Source organism: Ursus maritimus, unplaced genomic scaffold (genome assembly GCF_017311325.1).
Source record: "Ursus maritimus isolate PB19 unplaced genomic scaffold, ASM1731132v1 scaffold_8, whole genome shotgun sequence".
In the NCBI taxonomy this organism is placed as follows: Eukaryota; Metazoa; Chordata; class Mammalia; order Carnivora; family Ursidae; genus Ursus; species Ursus maritimus.
The window spans coordinates 75,052,853-75,066,583 of NW_024426996.1; the positions used below are offsets into that span (position 1 = coordinate 75,052,853).

At 43.6% G+C, this 13,731-nt stretch overlaps 1 protein-coding gene across 1 annotated transcript in view; it reads left to right on the forward strand.

Annotated features, from left to right (window-relative positions):
- Positions 1 to 477: 477 nt before the first annotated feature.
- The window catches only part of CLNK (cytokine dependent hematopoietic cell linker), a 154,509-nt gene continuing 141,255 nt past the window's right edge, over positions 478 to 13,731 (forward strand). The window contains exon 1 of the mRNA XM_040625287.1: positions 478 to 598. The gene's annotated coding sequence lies outside the window, so the exon portion shown is untranslated. The remainder of the gene's footprint in view (positions 599 to 13,731) is intronic.

Genomic DNA, 13,731 nt, shown 5'->3' on the forward strand with positions numbered 1-13,731 from the left:
CTTGTCCAAGATCACGCAACTAACAATGAGTACAGCCGGAGTAAGAGCCAGACATGACTCTTGCCAGACCCCATGTTCTCTCCATTGCACCTGAGGGATCTGGTCCATGTGTCTTGTGTGGTCTCAGGGAGCCACGGGCAACATCAAGTCATAAGATAAATAGTGTTCAGCACGCATGTGAAATAAGACCAGCAAAACCCACTTTTGATGCTTGAGTGTTGCTCAGCAATCCATTTTATTGTGTTCTGGTAATTGTGAAGGGCCACTCAGGGACTCCTTGTGTCTTTAAGGACACCCTTTTGGGTTGGGAGACCTTAGCCTCCAACGGCTTCATGCACTGCATTTCGACTGAAGAGGAAGCCTTACCCACACACAGGTCCTACCACCCTAATCTGTGGTCACATTTCACAGGAAACCAAACCTAAAACGGACCTAGGAGGGGCTTTCTGCTAAAGGACACTGCTTAGCATTGAGAATAGTTCACTCCACTGCCTTACGGATTACTGGCTCCCGGACTTTTCTGCAATGCTGCCACGGTGTCCTCTCGCAGGAGGCCAACATCTCAGCACGGGACCTTGTGCACCTCCACGCTCTTCAGGTAAACTAAGGAGGCCAGCTCCATCTGACTGGGCATCTCACTGGCATAAATGATCATTAGGAAAGAACTGACACCAAGCAAAAAAGGTTTTTATAACATTCAATGCTGGGCCTTCTATAAAGCATCGAATGGCATAAAGAAAGCCAGCTCCCTTAACTCGGTTTTTAAAGAACCCTTCATTCTGCTGGAAGAAAGAATCAAGATACATACCTATTAAAAATTAAAAGACTAGATGTTTTCAATCTTCTCATCCTAGAGCTTGGACCCCCTGACTCTCTGCTACTAAAAGCTAAAGGCCAGGCCGGTTGCTGGCTTTCTTGGCTGACCTTCATTAGGACAGCCCCCTAGAAAGGCAGCCTCAATTCAAAGTAGGTCATTGAAAGTAGAAATCAACTCCTGGAGCCCCCGTGAATATATATATATTTTTTTAATGTTCTAAATTGAAATAGCTTTCTTTCTGGTTTGGTGTGACTTTGGAATCATGCCGACCATCCTTCCATTCACAGAGATGAGGAGCCCAAGAGTAAGAGTGAAGGTGGGTACGATGTTCACCCTCCAAGATGTGGGGAGGCGTCTCTGCCAGGTTTTTCTTGGAGAGAATAAACAAAGCATAAATGAGTGAGACAGAAAAGAGAGCCAGTGTCCTCAAAGTCTGTCTGCTTTACAAGATACTGACATGGCTGCAATTTATCAATACTGATTTTTTTATTGTGTGCCAGTGTTATTTATCTGATTATCTCTTTGCCTCTATTGTAGCATAGACCCTCTATGATGTTGCTCCATTGGATTCCTGGGGGGGGGGCCCTCAAACCACAGGGAATGGTTATTTCAAATCTCAGGAAGACTACCGTAGGTCAGGCCATGGGAGGTCTACCAGAGAAATGATAAAACTTCAGAAAGCCTCAGAGAAACTCAAGATCAAATATGCCCCCAGAGAAACAGGAAAGGCAACTGGCATTTACAACTCTGTCTCTTGCTGGCCAGTCTGTGTGCATTAACTGACTTAATCCTCACACTCAACCTTGAGAGTTAGGTAGTATTTTCCTCCATTTACAGAGGAACTTGAGTGGTCCAAGTAAACGTTCAAGGTTGCCCAGCCACTAATGTCATAAAAGAATTCAAAAGTATCCCGAATGCACCTGAGCTGACCAATAAGAACGGTGTTTCTTGACAGCCTCGTTGGTTCATCTCGCAGCCGTTCCTGGAGCGGTGTTAGGAATATCTAATGGCGATATTTTTCTTCTCTCCAAGGAGCCCGCTCAGATGACTCCATGAACAAGACCATTCTAAAACCAAAGATTATACTTTTCTGTACCATCTGGTCCGTGCTGGCCTTAGCATCAGGGGATCCTATTTCTAGCTCACTTTGCCATGAGTCACGTGCTGTCCTGGAAGGACTGTGGACTTAACATCTGACAAGTTGGTCAGGATCCAAACTCTGCCACTTGGACCAGACATGTTACTTTATCTTCTCCAATCCTCAATTCCTGCATCTTTATAATGGACCAAGATCACAGAACTCTTGCACTGACAACTATTTAGCCTCAATAACATGCTATTTATATTAAAAGAAAGATGTGCATACTTAACACTTAGTAAGCACTCAATAAACATCAGCTCGCTCGTCATTACTTTCCTTACCCCGTATCAGTGCTGGCCTTATTCCTAAAACATGCCCATAATCACCATGGAATTATTAACACAGATAAGTTTATGAATATTTTATTTTAATAATCTCATTAAACAATAGCAATATACCACAATTGCATAGCCTTGTACAAGCAGCCTTAACCAGGCAGGGCGACATCAGGTCATTTAAGAGATGTTGCCGCTGAGGCTCTGGGAAGTTGATGAGGTTGTAAGCATGGTGAAATAGAAAAAGAAAGAGCCTTGAGGTCAATCAACACTGTTATATGAACGTGATGTGTTGCTTGTGTGTCTTTGGGTAAGTGACTTAATCTTTCTGATCTTCAGTCAGCTGTTGTCGGTGTGTTATAATTCAAAACTGGGTAAAATAATACACTTTGTGAGTTGCTGTGAAGATGAGAGAAAATGTACATAAGATGTCTGACACAGAAATGACATTCAGGAAATGGACAAGTGGCAGCTGAACGGTGTCACTACCAAGGTCACACAGTGAGCAGCAGAGCTCGCTCTAGAAGCGTATTTTATGAACACCACTAAATAAAGCAGTTATGTTCATATGTCAATTATACTTCAATAATAATTTTTAAAAAGCAGTTATAGGCACCATTGCAGACAATTGCCAAGGTCTACGAAGACCTGAGCTCTGGAGACTTCCTCCAGGCTATGTCCACGTGTTCTATTGTGAGGGAGATACAGTTCTCAAAGGGATTACATCATTAAACAGAGTTAACTACTTGAATCTAAATCAGGTTGAAGATTTTTACTGATTGAAACAAAATGTCCAGTGATGTTGCGAAGTGAATTATCAATAAGTGTGAGAAAGATCTGGTTAAATAAGTTCAGTATCAGTAATTTAAGAAAGAAGAACTACCATGGGAAACAGAATTATGGAAAAAGTCATTATGGGAATGTACTTTGTGGGTTTTGTTTCATTTGTTACTTTTGTGGATGGAATACGTTGGAAATCATCATCATGGTTCACTCTCTCTTTTTAGTAGGTATATTTATTCTTCCTCTGTACAAGAGGAGGTGAGGTTCACAGAGGTTCCCTACATTGTCCACTTTGCACAGTGAATAAGAGGGAAAGCCAGAAGTGGGACCTAGGTCTACCGGAGTCCCAAGCTCCCGCTCTGTGCACAAGGCTTCATCAGTGCTCTACTGGACGTGTTCAGGGTCATGGTCATAGCATCACTTTCCTACAAACTAAACAACAGCATTCTGGGGGTCCCAGATAGACCACAAGCAACAGCAAAACTGGTGGATGAGTTTGGTTATTTTATTTCATTGGTGATGCTAATTGAAAGGCTATTTCCCAAACACTTAAGCATGAGAAATAGAAGTCTACTGTGCTGAAATGGCACTGTACATAGCTATCTCCCGTCTAAACCGAGAGGAGGAAAAGATCTGAACATGACATGGAAATTCTATATCCATGTGTTTGAAGGCACAGCCTTCCATTGTGGTAGGTTTTCTGTTGAATTTAGTGTGAAATAAATATGAGGGGTGCCTAATAGCCCAGGCCCAACCTCTGAGAGGGTTAAGCCTTTGTGGGGTTCCGGTGGACCCATATTTAATCATGGGCTTTGCAGATTTCATCTAAGGCATTCAAAGTGGATGGGACTCAGGGGTGTTGTCTCATCCTGGCATTCTGGCCCACGCGTCTATCTTCTGTGACTCTGTTCAAGTGTTAAAAGTGTACTCAGGTTGTAAGTTCCTTTCCAGTAGGCAAATCTATGCAGGAAACCAAATTAATGCAGGGAGATAGCTTCCTGAAAACAAAGTCAGAGCTGTGTCATTACAATCACTCAACTCACTGAGCTATTGTTGGTCTGATGTCTTGATAGGCACCCGGGAGCCAGTCTGCCCCATGACTCTTTATGGATATTCATAGATCAGGTCCCCCTTACTCCTGGGCCTGTCTAGGGATATCCTTACCAGCTCCACCTCTATGGGCATTCCTCATAAGAACACTTCCCTATCCCAAACTCCTACTTCTGTTCCCAAGCTCTTCCTACCACATGGTTCTACCCACTCTTTGAGAAAGAAATAACCTAGGTTTGGCTTCGGACTGTTACTTCCCAGCAGAATGATTTCAGGCAACTTATTTAACCTCTCAGAATCCCAGGTTATCCTTTATAAGACGGAATTGCAATACCCACCCTCTGGACGTATGGGGAGGAATGAGATGTGGTATAAAAAATTACGTAGTATAATGCCTGGCAATTATTAAGAGCAAAGTAAAGGATAGTGGCTATATTATCATTTTTAGCACAATTATCATGAGTTTAATTTACATTCAGGCAAACTTTCATTAGATTCTTTGGCTTCTTTTCCCTCTTTAAGAGTTTTGACCTAAAGAAGTCCTATTTTAAGGTGATTTCTCCAGAAAGCTAATCTCATCATTTTCATATTTACTTTAATCATTCATCTATCAAAACCTCAGTAGTATCTTACAACTCCCCAAATGTACCGATCCTCTGAAAATATTAAGACTTAATTAAAAATGATAGAAATTCCTTTAGGAGATTTTCCTTGCCAGTTTCAATTCCTCACTGTCCTTCACGGCACTGATACTTTTAGAAATTGCTCAATAGTTACCTGTTGAACTAGACTGCATAACCATTTATAGTTGACATGATACTTTCACTTCCATCAACCCACGTGGCCTTCAAACCCATCCTATGAGCAAAAGAGGGTGAGTGTTTATATCCCCTTTCTTCGGGCTGGAGAAACAGAGTCAAGGTTGCACAGTGCTCTGTGCAGTTAGGCGCACCCAGGCTTAAAGACTTGCCTCCCATCTTGCGAGGCGAGTGATCCTGAATAAAAGGAGAGGGCAAAGACAGAGTTAATTATATGGAGGACCCTCAATTCAGGGGTTAAGTTCTAAATGCACTTGAAGTTTCAAAGGAAGCAGTGAGCTCATCTGAATCCATACTGTGCGTTTGTTCACTAGACAGATTTGGCTCAAGAGGGCCCTCGCTGAACAAAATGACAGAATTGTTCAATATTGAGAAATCTGGGTCATTTGGATTGTTGCCGTAGGATGGAATCTAAAGTAAACAGGGTGTCCTACATAGGGTTCTGGCATTCAGCAGATGGTGTTATCATTATTGTTGTTGTTGTTATTGATTACATTACTCTCAGTCCAGTGTCTATTAGATTGCCTGGCTTTTCATGCCCTGTCTTTGGAGTTAAAGATGCTCTCAAAGTTCCTTGAGACCCACCTTACCGTAAAACAGATCCTCAGAAAATGATCAGCATATAGCAACTGCTTAATAAATGTGAGTGACAGTACTTTCACCATGAGTCTTTAGATGTCTATGAGGAAGTAGGGTCCCTGGACTTGTCTCCACCCCAGGGCCAGCCTGTAAATTGTGGCAGATGATGGCAGATAGATTATAGATGGATAGATGGATAGATGATAGATAGATAGATAGATAGATAGATAGATAGATAGATAGATGATAGATATATAATAGATAATGATAGATAGATAGATAGATAGATAGATAGATAATAGATAGATGATAGATAGATAGATAGATAGATAGACAGATAGAGGATAGATAGATAGATAGATAGATAGATAGATAGATAGATAGATAAAGGACCTGGCAGTACTAGCCCCAATCAGTGTGTTTCTGTGATGATTTTATAAGAGCCAAATGCAAATAGGGTGAGGAGAACAGGTAAACCTTTTAAAAAATGATACGGAAACATCTGATTAGGCTCTCGATAATCGACATATTATTTTTGCTACAGTCTAGTTTTATCTGAGCAGTAAAACCACGACAATGATAAGCGAGTAAGAAGAGGGAAGGATGGGAGAGGAGAAGAAGGAGGGGGAAAGGATGTAGGAAGGGAGGACAGAGGAAGAGAGGGCTGTGAGAAAACAGCATGAGTGAGTGAGAAAAAGGATAAAGCAATAGGCTACTTACTGCAAAATGGGAAAAAAGGAAGAAAGAGAAAAACCCTACCACGGAAGGAAGGAAACCCTTTCTGCAGAAGAGAAAGAGATGATTTTTGAAAACAAAATGCACCAGGAGGGATATATTCCAAAATCTGTAGATTGCATCAGATCATTAAGGGTGTTTTCAAAATCATTTAAAATTTTTTTTAAAAAATGGATGCAGGGGCGCCTGGGTAGCGCAGTCGTTAAAGCGTCTGCCTTCGGCTCAGGGCGTGATCCCGGCATTCCGGGATCGAGTCCCACATCGGGCTCCTCCGCTAGGAGCCTGCTTCTTCCTCTCTCACTCGCCTGCTGTGTTCCCTCTCTCGCTGGCTGTCTCTCTGTCACATAAATAAATAAAATCTTTAAAAAAAAAATAAAAAATAAAAAATGGATGCAGGTGCACGTCGCCTTGAGATACTTAAGGGAAGTTACTTGTTACCAAGACAGTTGCAAAATCTTTTTTTTTTTCAATCTGCCCATACTTAATAGCAGAAAAACTAGGAAAGCAGTCTCCTACATTCCTCAAAAAAATCTATAATAACAATCCATTTGACTCCAAATGCCTTCATTCGTTGGAAATCCAATAAAATTAAATGTTATACTTAATTAAATGTAGCTGACTGCTCTGACCAGGGTACAGAAATAGAAATCCAATCAGCATACAGCTTCCTTTAAGTCTGAGCATCTCTAAGATGTCACTTTCTCATTTTTTGTGTGACAATAGAAGAAAATTGCATGTAATTGTGACCGAATTAATAAACATCAGCATCTGAGAGGTCAGATGTTTCAACATGTTTACTCAAAGCATATGCATGCTTGCACCCACAAACACACGTGTGCATGCACAGGCACACGTGCACACTCCCTGGTCCTCTTCCCCAAAATATTCACACCGTAACCCCTCCTTCCCTGCCTCATCCATCATTTGGGATCTGTCGGATGTGACCACGTAGAGACCAGATGCATATTGTATGCACTGTATGCTGGGTTCTTTTCTGTTTTCCTGGTTTAATGAAAAAAAGCATCAAGCCTTAATTCTGACCCTCCCCTCCAGCCTTGACCCAGTTTGAGCTGCAGAGCTATAGTGTACCTTCTTGACTGTCTCTAATATTCTCCTTAGCGGTTCATAGTTAGCTTTCAGCCATTTCCTGTGTCTGTTCAGGTACCCTGTCATTACGAGTACGATGTTTCTTAAACTTTGAAATAAGGAGGCTAGCATTTTTATAAACCTTATCTTCAAGGAATAAGTGAGAAATACTTGAGAGCAAAAAAAAAAATTCTTCGCTGTAAAAGCATTGTTTTTCCTTCATAAAATATTAATTTCAGATCAGGTGAAATGCAGCAGAAATATTTATGATAACATATCTCTTTGCAAGCTCAGTTTGGTAGCACTGGTGAATTCCCAGTGGAGAACAAGAGTTCTCCAGGATAACAAGGAAATATGATTTGTTGCTTTACATATTTCCAATTGTTTAAACTGCTTATGGTACCATAAGGGTATTAATTATTTTCGGATTAAGAGCCACACCAGAATCCAATCCATTTATAAAACAAGTCTTTCCTTCCTAACATATTCGCTGAGACCCCAGGTGGGTTTCAAGCTCAGAAGCCGCCACCCGGTTTGAAAGCCCACATCTAATGTACGTTCTTTGGAAATCTAAAGAAAACAACTATCTATAAGACCTTGCTTTCTTTATTTTAATAGTTTTCTGAAATATTTATGTGCTTTCACCATCAAATCCATTATCTTCTTAAAAAAGGCTTTTCAACCCACCAAGTACTTAGCAAGCTAATTGAATATAATAACAGGGACCATCCCCTCCAAAACTGGAGGGTTGTTTGGCCAAAATGGGTGTGTAAGGCAGGGGCTCCTGTAGTCTCAGTACCCCAACCATGCTGTCCTCTCTTTGATATGGTCCTCTTTATCCCTCGAGAGCAGCGGATCGAGTTTTAACGGGAGACTGCATAGCATAGAACAGTGATGCTCAAACTGGGCTTCATTTTGGACCCCAAAGAGCCTAGGTGTCTGTAAATCCCATGAGAACACTATCACTGAAATGAAAGCACAGATTTCTTAGCCAAAATTAATTAAGAGTGTATTCTGTTGCTTCTGCCTAGGCTTTGGAACCTAGTACATAGTCAGGCAATTATAGCGCCCATGTCGGCATTTAGGATGAGATTTGCACTGGCATCTAATGTTTAATACAGTTGATATCTCTCCTTGTTGGAGAACTAAACAGTCATCCTGAAAAGAGGTAGGCTCACCCCACAGACTCCCCAGGACCCCAGAATCTCCTGTCCGGTCCCTCCCTGACTGTGGGTCCCTGCAGGCAGAGTGCAGTCTCCTCTCGAGACCCCCATGTGCTTTTGCCAGCACCCCCACCGCAGAGCCAGCTCTGGACATATTAGCGCCATTTGCGCCGAGGACCCTGCTGTGACGGACAGATGGCACTGAGCACCACTCCTCTTTGATCATGAAAGTCAGGCTTACTTAGCCTTTGTTTCTGTGGTTAACTAGGAAGAGAAACTGAAAGAAATGCCCCAATTCATATAAAAAATAAATGTACAGACACATGAGATTTTCTCCCTGGATGGACCTTATAGCCTCTCCGGGTTGCTGAGTGAAAGTAAGAAAAGCAAGCTTCCAATGATGCTCTTTTATCTTGCTCACTCTCTAGACCCTGAAGCCCCTCGATGGCCTGCACCCCCTTCCATTATCATGCCCCAAGTAGGGGTCAGGATGACTCAAAAGGAGCTGTAGAGAAATGAGTAAGGAAATCTTCCTCTGACCCCATAGGAGCTGCGTGGACCCCTCTGGGCATGCCTTCCTCTGCGTTCCAATACCACCGTATGTTCCTCTATTATTTACAGATACATATTTAATTCCACTCTGTACAATCGCTTACAGCGCCGTGGAGAAAGCAAACTAGTGTTACAGGGCAGAGCTTTGCTCTGGGTCTCTGATTCCTCATATCTACACAAATGGTGCCCGGCGCATCGGAGAACCTCAATACATGCTCAGAGAATACATGAACAAATTCAACCCCAAACGACAGTTGTAGGAGCCTGGATTCTATGCACTCATTGCCTAGACCAAGACCCGGCACAGGAATCGATGCCTGGTGAGATTAGAAGCCTTTCCCACTCATATCGGTGGCGTCAGTGTTTGGACATGGTGGACTTGCTTTATCCATTTCACTGAAAATTAATGCAGAAATAACTCTAAGCATATCGAGGATTCTTTATGAGCAGTGGCGTGACTGAATTTCCATTTAGGACGAGCCCAGGACAGTGAGGCAGGTGGAAGCGCCCTGCCTTGGTACTTCCCTCAGGAAAGAGAAAATGCTGGTGTGGGGCACTAGGCAGACAGCGCAGACAAGGGAAGCTCTCAAGTCCATCGAAGTATTTGGGGCATTTAAAAAATATCAGTACCTGGGCTCCACCCCAGGACAACTGGATCAAACTTTCTGGGGCATCGGTATTTGTAATTCTGAAGGCAGACAGATGTGAGAACCCACACTTGCCCCACCAGGACTCGTGAACAGCAGGGAAGTGCTTCTCATTTCTGAAGACTAAAACCTAAAAGTCATACAGGACATTCAATCTTAGAGTTCAAGTTAACGTCACTCCCTGTATCTCCATATCTTCGATAGCTTACGGTCCCGTGGCATCCTCATGAGAGCCCTACCACAGCTGTTGTGTGACCCCACGTTACAAATAAGCAAACTGAGGCTCAGAGCAGTTGATGTTGTCCCAACGTATTACTAAAAAGCATCCAGGGGAATGGTTTGTAACGCCCGCTTATTGTACGTGCAACGTAGGGCACGTTGCTTAACTTCTGTGAACGTCAGTTTGGTTTTGTATAAAATAAGGATGATAATACGGATCATACAGGGTTACCACGGCGGAGCAGGGACACGTAACAGGTGTTCGAAGGGGCCCTGATAATATATCACCTTCCTAAAGCCTGTGGACATGGAATTCTTCCTGTCTGCCTCGCCACACCTCATTCTCACCACATCCTTTACAAAGTGACTGAGACCAGATAGAACTCTACCGCTCTTGGGCGGAACTTAGATGCTCTGAATAAAGTCAAGAGCTGCTTATCTTGAAAGTGCCACCCCTTACGTCATGCTAAGGCCACCACCTGGCTGGCCCGTACTGTTGTGGGTCACCAAGACCCCAAATTTTGCCTTTTAAGTGCTAGAAAGTTCGGACTTTAAGTGCTAGAAAGAACGGTCTATAGAATAGACCATTCACCTCTCTCGAAAGCTGCTAGTGACATCTTTTCTGAACTCTTAACTAAGATTTTAAAATATGAGCTGTTACAGATCAAATAATTTTTGGACAAGGCAAAAGTTAAGGGTTTCCTCCACAGTCCCTACCCTGTCCATCCCTGATGTCCCCCGTGTGAGCACTTGGGCAAAGCCTCTGCAGGGTTGTGCTGCAGGAAGCTTGATCAGAGAAGACGATAAAATGGGAGAAACATAATAACATACATCCAAGTTATTTAGACTATTTTTTATCACCAAATATGGAAGAATCATGGGGTTTTTTTAAGATTTCATTTATTTATTTGAGAGAGCACAGAGGGAGAGGGAGAAGCAGACTCCCCACAGAGCAAAGAGCCCAACGTGGGACTCGATCCCAGGACCTGGGATCATGACCTAAGCCAAAGGCAAATGCTTAACCAGCTGAGTCACCCAGGTGCCCCAGAATACAATTTTTTAAAATAGAACTATTTTACAGAATCTTTGAGCTGGAAGAGACCTATTTGGCACAACTGATGATTTCTCAGGTGAAAACCTGAGGCAGAGCTTTTCAATGCCTTGTTCAAGGCTACACAGTAGACAGCAGGTGGGGCTGGAAAGCAGCTTCTTCCCTGGGACCACCTCCCCAGGCCTCTACTCCGAGGCAGTAAGCCCTTGAAGGGGACTGTCCTGCACCCTATGATTCCTTCAGTCTGTACCTAAGAGCTGGCCGAGAGGCCAGAGAGGGCCCTCCATTAAATTTGTCTTCCTGTATCCCATCTCAACCCCGCTAACGATGCACTCAAAGAAATGAAGTGAGTGTACAAACAATATGTTTAAGTGGTGGACGGTCCTAAAATGGGGAGGGGGTGCAAATCTATCCTGCATGACCATAATCGAGTAATTTAATTCCTCTAAATATTAATATCCAAAAATCAATGTCAATATAACCCTAGAAACCCAAATGTAACAGAGGGGGTGCAAATCTATCCTGCATGACCATAATCAAGTAATTTAATTCCTCTAAATATTAATGTCCAAAAATCAATGTCAATATAACCCTAGAAACCCAAATGTAACAGAGCTGAGGTTACAGCAACCTGCAGAATTTGCTTTGTTATACAAGGAATTGCCTATGCATCTTTCCATAACGTTGTATCATTTGCAAAACATTTTCAGATGCATCGACCGATTTCATACTCAAAACAGCATGGTAATAGAAAGATGTGGGCATTTAGCATTTATAAATGAGGAGACTCCGATTGCTCCTACGAGGTCACACAGCCAGTTAATGACGGAGCTGGGACCCAGCAGCATCCTTCAACGTCCAGGGCAGGACTTTTCCAGTATTTGATGCACATCGTTTGCGTTATATGGATACATGTTCAAGCCCTTTTCCCCACCTCCATGGAGGACACAACTTTCAAAGGGGCCACACCCAGGTATTCCACACCACATCCAGAGAGGACTGTCAGCAGATGAGAGCCTAGCAGCTGCCTCCCCTTTCCCTGCTGCCACTCACGAGAAGCAGAAGGTGGGGCACACAGCCGTGAAGTCACACACGGAGTGTCTGAGCACCTGGGGCTTAGTCTGGCTCCTTAGTAACTTTCCTGCCCTTACTGGTCCAGGATCACACAGCTCAAGTCCAAAGCCCATCCTTTGTCATGCATAGTCCCTAACAATCAAAACCCAGGGGATCTTCCCAAGTTCCTTTCCCTGTGCTATCAACATCCGAGCTGCTGACCCCTGTGGTCCCACCAAGCCAGGCAAAGCCTCCCAGGAACATTGGCTATTCTAACATCTTCATATATTCGCACATGGCACTGCATTTGCCCAGCACGCCTCCCCTAATTCTGAGCCAAGAAGAGGTAGACTTACCCTGCAAGACTCAGTTCAAGTACTCTCTCCTTTGTGAAGATTCCCCTGGCCTCCAAGGCATAGAGGATTTGTTTTGTTTTATATGCATCTGTTTTTACAAAGCACTTTGATAGCAGCCATCATAGAAAGAGGCAGAATCTAAATCATACTGAGTTTTAGGAGTGCCTTGAGGACGGAGGTTATGTCTTATTGGGCACAATATTTGCACAAAGTAAGTTTTCAGTAAGTAGCACTCAGATAGATTGATGGATAAATGCCAACAGATGGATGGCAGAATGATCTAGAAGTGGTTAGAGCTCAGTGGGGTGTAATCTCGTGACTGGACAGGAAATGGAATTTTTGAGTCCTATGCATTCAGACTTTTCTCACAGATGGGTGATCTTGGGCACATAAGTTAACTTCTCTGAACCTCATTCTTTTTATCACTGAAGTCCACTCCCTACCCTGCTACACTTAGCTGGGAGCCCCAGGAGGCTGATGGGTAGAAACCACATCAATGCCTCTTCACCCTTGGCTTCCTGTTGAGTTTGGCCAACGGGAGACAACAGCAGGAGATCCTGGCCAGGAGAAGTGTAAAATGGGGTTTTCTATGCACCCAGCACACTCCCTCCCTCATACTGTAGAAGCCACAGTTCCCTTCCCATTAGCCCCATGCCTGGGTCCCAGTGATACCTGGCTCCCCTGACCCCTCCAGGCCCGAGCATGGCAAAAGCACCCCCAGGCCCTTCACTTTCCATTGTGGCTTCCCCATACCCTGTCCATAGCTTTTAAACCATCTCTTTATTAAACTTCTCAAATTACCAATTTGAGCATGCTGTTTCTTGCTAGAACCCTAACTGATACCATGGGCAATATCTTTCATACCCCCCAGGGCCTCTGTGTAGATTAAATGTAATCACAGATGTAAAGCTCCTATTGAATACTCCCAGGGTCTCTGCGGCTAATTTATATGGTAAACGGAGTTAATAATCTCTCCTACGTGGGTGAATATAAGCCACAAATAAAATGTTGTGTCCTATGCGAAGCACTATAGAAATGTAGCTTCCAATAAATATTTCACGGCAGGTCCCGCTTGGAAAGGAGAGCATCCCTTCTCCTGCATGTGCTCGGGCGCGAGCAGGGGCTAGCACGTCCCGGGTGCCCAGGGGAAGCACACAATTGCATGCGAGGGAAAGCCAGGCTCAGGATGTGTGTGCTCAGCTCCCCGGGGCAGACAGGATGGATCCTGACAGAAAGAGGACAGCATGTCAGGGAAAAATCCCCTCTCCCACCCCACTCCAGAAATAAACCAATTATCGACCTGGATTGATTCTCTCCCCATCACTTCCTCTAAGCTGGCACCTGTGTCCCATTTTAACAAGAAACGACGGTAGCGTGTTCACCAGAATTAAAACATGACATGCCTG